Source organism: Ambystoma mexicanum, chromosome 4p (genome assembly GCF_040938575.1).
Source record: "Ambystoma mexicanum isolate Mex_15411 chromosome 4p, UKY_AmexF1_1, whole genome shotgun sequence".
NCBI classification, from domain to species: domain Eukaryota; kingdom Metazoa; phylum Chordata; class Amphibia; order Caudata; family Ambystomatidae; genus Ambystoma; species Ambystoma mexicanum.
In genome coordinates, this window is record NC_090927.1 from 786,542,510 (window position 1) to 786,549,053 (window position 6,544).

Consider the following 6,544-nt stretch of genomic DNA (forward strand, 5'->3'; position numbering starts at 1 on the left):
TGCACTCAAGGTCCAATAAACGACTTTGTATGTTCGGCCCCACCCTGACTCTTTCAAGTACCCACCACATCAGGTCATTCGGTCTATGGCGGGTCTCTAGGTAATGTAGTACGAGGGGGGGACAGATTCTTACATCTAATTGTCGACTGGTGCTCTGATATCTTACATTGGCAAATACATGTGTACATAAGTATTCCTTCTGAGGTCATTGGTTTAACCATCAGTCAATCCAGCAAGTGAACAAACAGAACATAAAACAATATTTCAAACATAGGAGGGGTATTAGAAAATAGGGGAAGAATAGCAGGAGAGACCCAGACCATCATAAAAATCAATTTATGAAAAACAATGAGCATAGACATAATTTGCAAATTATATACAACATTTGATAGAAGAAAATGGTAGGAAACTGTGCTGCAGAGACTTGGCTACCACATGGGCACCTGTGACCCCTGAACCTGCTATGTGCCGCTATTCGAGCAGGCGATGCAGATCAGGATACTGATGCAGCAAGGGCAAGTGCATGCAATGATTTTGGCATGGAGCTTATGAAAGAGGAATCTGATCAGCAGATCCTCCTTTCAGAGATGGAATTACCCACATTATATAATTAAATCAATGAAAGAAATTAAAAAGCCAGCAGAGCTTTCACACCCTCGCCGGATTGGGGAGGGGGGTGTTTGTGTGTATGTTTGACACTGGGGTAGATATAAGTTTGAGCACCCCCCCCCCCCCATTGATAATGAATAGGGCACATTTTGCAAAACATGTATATGCTTTGTAATGAGCCGTACTAGAGACTGCATCCTAGACACCATAAGCCTGTTTTGACCAGAAATGAGGGAAATAGCCAGCCAGTGTATTATTATGGGAACAATATGTTATGAGGATGGCAGTAGAATTCAGTGGAAATATGTGTGCGTGGAACAATAGTCACGAGAGGGACATTTATGAGGGACATGGATGTATTGTTCTTTCAAGAACTCTGGTGCATTACACGTTCTTCAGGTTTGTGACTGACTGACAATCATAATATATTAATGACCACCTTACAATTCATTGCGCGTCAGTCCAAGGGGCCTTGCCTCTTTTCCCCTGCCTTTTCCCCTGCTTCAGAACATAGTTCAACTTACCTGCCTTCCCAATTCTGACATACTGCGTAATAACAGGAAGCCAGCATTGGCAGTGTCAACAGTTTGGGCTTTGGTGTAGTCTTAGGAAAGGCACTTCCTAGGCACAACCTGTGGTGATGTTAGCAGACGACCACTGGTGGAGCGTGTCATGTCACCGTGGCAATAAAGGGGATGGCCTGGCGTGGCCAGTCACTTAAGCATGCATCCTCTGTGTAGGGCATTTCATTGTGCAGGGCTCCTGAAGCATGATATGAAATGGCATTTATAAAGCGCTTATACACAAGTGCATGACACACAGCATTGACAACGAGGTGGGGGGAGTGTGACCGGGATAATAACCGCCAACCGACTTACCTGATTTGCTGCACACCACCACCCGCTCCATCACAGCAAGCCTCTTCCAGTCTACGGAGGACAGAGGGGCCGTAGGATGGACCTGCAGCAGTGCCGCCGAGAATGCCATTGGCTAGAAGCGACGGGAAAACCGCTGTCTCCCTCTCTCTCTTTCTCACTCTCCCTCAAGTACCATCAGGTGAGGATCCCGACCGTGGCCCTCCAACGGGATAGTGCTTGTGCAGCCGGCCCCGGCTGATTTTTACAATGGCCAGAAACTTCAGACCACAATGGTGTGAACATCAGGCCACAATGCCACCCAGTGGCTCCCCATCCTTTTGCAGTTAACAGGAACACCAGGCCACGAACGACTTTGTGGACATTTAGCCACAGTGCCACCCAGTGGCTCTACATAACATTGCAAGAGTACCAAGGTGGGACAAGAGTGTCACTTGTATTGGAAAGCATTGCCTGGAGACCCGCCACGATGTACAGGGACACACGGGGGAGAGGAGCATATAGTCTCATAGTCTAACACAGCAGGAAACAGTATTACACAACTGCGTGGCCATCCACCAGAGGATAGACCACCCACCCCTCAGCCTGCAATTCCACAGTATCCCAGTACCCGAGTTTGACATACAGAGCCCACCAGCCATGCTGGGTCCAAGGGGACACTCTTGGAAGAACGTATCAAAGTGTACTTTGATGAGGTGTGTGTGCTGGAGGACGCACGGGAAAAGTCTATGCTCTGTTCTTTGCAGGCAATGAGGTGCACAAACTCTTCAAGACCCTTCCACAAGGTGATGGTTCCTACCACGATGCAGCCAGGGCCCTAAATCGTTACTTGACCCCAATGGTGAACGTGGACTGTGGACGCTTTCAGCTGCGGCAAGCAGCGCCAGGGCCTAATGAATCACTCAATGGTTCATACACCCGATTGAGGAAACTAGCAGTGACATGCGCATTCCTGAACGAGGAAGGGGAGTTGTGTGGGACAGGTTATACAAAAATGCAGTTCCAACCAACTGCGTAGGCAGATTCTCAAGGAGCCAGGCCTGCCGCTGATGAGGATATTGGAGTTGGGAAGAGCACAAAAACAGGCTAACTTTTAGATCTACTCACAAACAGAACGAGATAAAAGGCCTCAGAATAGAGGAAGCACAGGTGGTTAGCTCATTACCGCAGAAGACCATGAGGTACAAGAAGAAAACGAAACCAAGGCTATCCCATCCTCTGCAAAGGAAAGAAGACAGCAGACGCCCCTGCAAGAAAGTTCTGTGGCGGGGTATTAACGCATGGCGAGGGGTGTTCAGTATCAGGCCACCAGTTCAGCTTCTGTGGAATTCTGTGGAAATCTGAGACACTTTGCGAAAGTCTGCAGAGCCTTATGGAAAAATAGGTCTCAGCCAACCTCGAGGGGCAGAACTGCAAAACTGGCAGCCATATCAGAGGGAAACCCAGGGTCAGACAGCATCAGAGGTGGAAATTGCAATGATAGATGACAATGACACTGAAGATATATTCTTCATCACAGCGCAAGCACTGGGAATGCAGCAGAGGAGACGTCAATCACGCTGCAAGGTGACGATTCTATCCACTCAAGTACCAGTGCTGATCGACACTGGCGCATCATTCAATGACATGCCTGTCACCAGTGCTTAATTTGTAAAAAAATAAGTGTCAGTGCCCAAAAAATATTGGCCCCATAATGCAGCGAGTGGCGCTGCTCGCAATCCAGGCGCGCAGTGTAGCCCGCAGTGATGGCACGCGGCCCGCGTCAGTTCAGTGCTAGACCTAGATCGGCCCATCATTCTGCTGCTGCTCCATGTCACATGTTTGGTGTTGCAGCAACTGCTGGCACGGACTATTAGTGGGATGGATGGGGAAGGCCACACATGGGTTGAGAAAGTATAATGCTTTAAAGTTGGAAAACACTTGTTATGGTAGGTGTAGTGGTTCCAGCATTCCGGCAACCCAGAGGCAAAAGAGTGCATTTGAACACACTTCTAAGTTCTAGACCACACTTGTTAGACGTCTGGACCATACTTGCTGTCCTGAGTAGTACCCACAGGGGAGGCGTTTTGATAAAATGCGAGGCAAATTTTGAGGCAAATTGTGCATTTTAAAGAGTATTTTTTCAGTGACACTGGCCCAAACTACTAGCCGAATGGTGAAGTAAAACGTTCTTTCTGAATATCTTCCTTCTCAAGCTCTTCGCTCATCCGCCTCCAACTCCCTCAGGGTCAGCCGCTTCTCCAAGCAACAAGTTGGGGGTAGATCTCTTGCCACGGCAGGGGCCTCCCTCTGGAACAGCCTTCCTGCCTCCCTGAAACTTGAGGAGAACCATCTCCAGTTCCGGAAGCACCTCAAAACCTTCCTCTTTGCATCTGCCTTCTCTCTGCCTCGGTTCATAGTCATAGGGCCTCATTCCGAGCATGGCGGTAAGGGATAGCGGCCACCGCTAACGAGAGCGGTGGCGGTAATCCCTTACCGCCATACTCTGAGTTCCCTTTGCGCCATGGTGGTTTTAACACCTGCTTTTAGCAGGTGTTAAAAACCATGGCGCTAAGGGACCTTGATGTAAATTACGCCACCGTAATTTACGGTGGCGTAATTGACGCCTTCCCCACTCCCATTATGCCCTATGGGGCAAGAATGGGAATGGGGAAGGGTAAATGGGGATTGGGGAATTACCGCCCCGCCAACCTTGGAATGGGGCGGTAATTCCGCCATCCACCAAGGCGCTGCCGGTCCGGGTACGGCGTCAACCAAGGCGTTAATAGCGCCATTGGTTAGCGCCGTACTCGGAATGAGGCCCATAATCTCGAATGTAAAAAAGTCGAAAGTCAAAATCTCGAAAACAAATAGTCCCAAAAAAAATTTCGAATTTTTTTTTTTTTCTGTTCGAAATGGGGGGGTTCCCCCTCAAACCCCCCCTTTTTTTTAAAACCCTTTTCTAAACGCACGAAAGCCAAAAAAATCATGTAAAATAAAAAAATGACATATTCGAAGAAAAGAAAATTCGACTATTTGTTTTCGACATTTTTGTAATTCGACCTTTTGCAGTCGACATTATGACTGCACACCCTCTGCCTCTCCCCTGCTGAATTCCTGACTGAAACTGCATTGAATCTGCACTGGATCACTCTCACTGATCTCGGTCCCTGGCCCAGCCACTTGCCCCCTGCACTGCCTCCCTGGCAATCCAGGGAGGCAGTGCAGGGGGCTGCTGGACTGTCTCTGTATCCCTACAGCCCCCTTCCCAGCACTTGTCTGCACTTACCCTGCACTTGCCACCAGCTGGCCCTTTATTATTTATCTTGTTATTCTACTACCCCTGTACTGCACTTTCCCCTCTCCCCTTGCACTTTCCCTTCCCCTCTTTCCATGCACTTGCGCGATCTGAATGACACCTGGCCTAGTAAGATCGTTGTCTGTATTCCCTTTGTTCCCCCTCCCTGCCTCGTCGTGCCTTGAAACACTTGTGTATAGGTGCGTTACAAATGCCATATCATATATCATATCATATTATAACTGGCCCACATGGGACAAAAAAGTGGCCCACATGGACCAAAAAAGCTGGCCCACAGTAGCATTTTGTGTTTTTGGTTCGTGCATTGCCCTTTAGGCCAGTCTGAGCCGAATGCTATCTTTGCCCTATAGGCCAGTCTGAGCCGGTGCTATCTTTTCAATAAAAACAAAACACTCAGCCCCTGCATCACCCAAATCCTTTCCGGTACTCTGCCGGGTGTGCATTTTGGGGTGAAGGAAGCAGTGCAGTGTGTTAGTGCAGTGGAGAGAGGCATAGGTGACAGGACCATGGCTGCTCCTGCCTGCAATCAAAATGGTGTCAAAAGGGCGGACGGGAGCCAGAAGGATCGCAATTATGGAAAAATCCCAAATATGCAAGTGTAAAAACCTGCACATGGCCATGTGGCGTACCGTGTACCGTGTTGTGAAGAGGGCTAAACGCACTTTACTTGGGCCAAGGATTTCGGGACCCTCCCCCTAGGATATTGCGACTCTGCTCAGGTGATGTGGGGCTGGATTGCTAACTGACACAAACGAAGCTTCATGTGCTGTGCAGTCCTGAGGGGCTGTGCTGTGCACACAGTGTCTTGGAGGGCTGTCTGTGCACATGCTGTCCTGAGGGGCTGTGCATGCGTTGTCCTGGAGGCTGAGAGCACGTAGTGTTCTGGTGGGCTGTGCTCACATTGTTTCAGGGGTCTGTGGCTTTGCTCATGGAATCCAGATGGGGTGGGAGGGCTGTGCTCACAGTGTCCCAGGGTTGCACTCTTGGTGACCTGGGGGCTGGGCACACAGGGTCCTGGGGGGCTTTGCACGCAGGGTCCTGGGGGGCTGTGTTTAGGCCCGAGGGTAAGTCCTGCATGACTGCTTCTCCGAGAACTCCCAATTGCTGTGTAGGGCTGCAGCGCCAAGGGGGTCCCCCGGGAATGGGATGAGAGCTGCTGAAGGGAACAGCAACAGCCTCAGTGCTTGGCTGGGCTCCCCCTCAGAGGAACGGGTGAAAGCCTGACCAGTGCCCAGTGAGAATCTATTGGGTTACTGGGCAGTTAGGGGGGTGTTGCAGGGGCCTGAGGGTCCAGGCGGGCTTGGCAAGCTCAGGGTGATGAGAGCTTTGGGTTAGGGGGGCAGTTTTCTGCAAACCTGGTGGGGGCCAGAGGGCTGTTGCAGAGGAGAGAAAGGCTCTTGTTTTCATATTGCCCAAATCTTTAATTTTGACAACCAGGACCAATGGTAAGACCTCCCCATGCCTCTCTTAACTCACATATGACGCCTCTCAACTCACACGCCTTGGTGGGTGTCACTTTGTAAATTAATCAGTTTACTCACCCGCCGGCCGCCACCCCACACTTCAATGGGTTGTCATGTCAAAGTGCAGATAAACAAAAATCAGGCGTTTTCACCCCCTCCACCTTCCCCCCCGGGACAGAAAAGGCTTAACAGCTGGGACACTTGCCTAAAGAGCATATTCCAAAATGCACCCATCCACATATGTGTAAAAATAGAATAAAATGCACCCATCTACATATGTGTAAATGAATAAAATGCAC